This window comes from Cyprinodon variegatus, unplaced genomic scaffold (genome assembly GCF_000732505.1).
Source record: "Cyprinodon variegatus isolate N-32 unplaced genomic scaffold, C_variegatus-1.0 Scaffold185, whole genome shotgun sequence".
Taxonomy (NCBI): domain Eukaryota; kingdom Metazoa; phylum Chordata; class Actinopteri; order Cyprinodontiformes; family Cyprinodontidae; genus Cyprinodon; species Cyprinodon variegatus.
In genome coordinates this window covers 1,159,886-1,161,718 of record NW_015150638.1, presented here as the reverse complement: position 1 = coordinate 1,161,718, position 1,833 = coordinate 1,159,886, and positions in this window count along the sequence as shown.

Genomic DNA, 1,833 nt, shown 5'->3' with positions numbered 1-1,833 from the left:
TTTTTTTTTTTTTTTACAGTAATGAAACATGGGAAGTAGTGGAGTTGTGCATATATCCCCAGAGAGACCACATTGCCAAATCTTTTTTTATGTGGAAGGAAGCTGGAGTATATGGAGAAAACCCATTCGTTCACAGGGAGAGCAAACACAAAGGCTGGGATCTGAAACTCAGAACCATCATGCTGCAATGCATCAGTGCCAACAAATATACCACCCTACAACAAAATCTGACCTATTGTGACATTAAGTGCAAAAATACTTTATCAATCCCGAAAGGAAATTAAACGTAACTTGTTGCCTTTTTTTCAATAAGATATTGTCCAAGTTAATGGAGGCTGGCAGCAAGGACCTTCTGTTGTGGTCTGTCTTAGGCCGAATATGGGGAAGCCTTTCACTGAATACACTGTCGATGTTTTACAGTCAGATGCTCACCGTTGTCCATGATCTCTTCATTTTATGAAGAATTGTTCTTTGTGAAATCATTTCCAAAGGTCCTAGAGGAGTTCCTAGAACAGAGCTTGCTTTCTTAAACTTGAAATTGAGTTTTCCTGAAAAATTTCTTCTCATGCTGTTACCCAACAGATGATGGCAGAAGAGATCACATTCTCCTCTTAAGACTTATAGAAGATGTGCAGGACCTTGGCTGCCTTAAGAAGAACAATTTTCTCAGTCCTTTCTTGGTATCAGTGTCACAGGCTGAGCCTTCTAGAATATCTGACTAACTAAATCCAGCTGAATAGTGTTAAAAACACTGGAATAATCAAAGATCATCCTTACAGTGCTGTCTGCCTTGTCTAAATGACAGTGGGTTTGTGGAAGCAGGTATATAATGTCCAACATCTCCAACTTCACAGCAATAAGCAAACTATGTGATTTCTGCTTTGCTTCCTCAGGTGAACACACAGACATGTCCCTTTTAAACCACCTCCATTCAGGCTTGTTCTTCACCCCACCAATTTCTAAATGCATCACTCCTTTTTCAGTACCAGTGCTTCTGAACTTTTTATGCCCTTCACAACTCGGATTTTGGGAAAACTCAAAGTGGGAATGGATTATATACATAATATACAAAGCTTTAAAAGACAGAAATCGTGGTTCAATTAATTTGAAATTGAAAACCCAAGGTGATGGGAGGGTCATACTGTTGAGCTGCTTTTCTACACCAGGGAAAGGGACACTGGGTTGATGGGAAGATTGGAAGTAATAAAGAACATTTTTTAAGTTTATTGTATCATGTATTGTATCATATGAACAGGTTTGTGGTTCTAACTTTAATTTACGTAAAAAAAATAGTATTTTTTCTGCACATAGCATTCTTATTTGAATAACATTCTATTATGAGCATCCAAGTGTTCTTGAAAACAGATAGTCGTGAAAATCTATGAATGTTGGACAAAATCTAATTTCATATTAAATTGTGAGACCTTTAAGTATCTAAAGCCATTGCATAGAACAATAATAATGTGCCACTGCAATTTTGTATTAAACTTATGTATATCCATTATTCATTGTCTGGGGTCGCAAGGGGTGCTGGTGCCTATCTCCAGCAGTCAATGGGCGAGAGGCGGGGTACACACTGGAAGGGTCGCCAGTCCATCACATGGCAACAAAGAGACAATTAACCATTCATGCACACACTCACACCTAAGGAGAATTTAGACAAGTCAATTAATCTAACAATCATGTTTTTGGACTGTGGGAGGAAGCCGGACTACCCAGAGAGAAGCCAAGCATGCTCCGGGAGAACATGCAAACTCCATGCAGAAAGACCACAGGCCGGGAATCGAACGCAGAAACTTCTTGCTGATATATATATATATATATATATATATC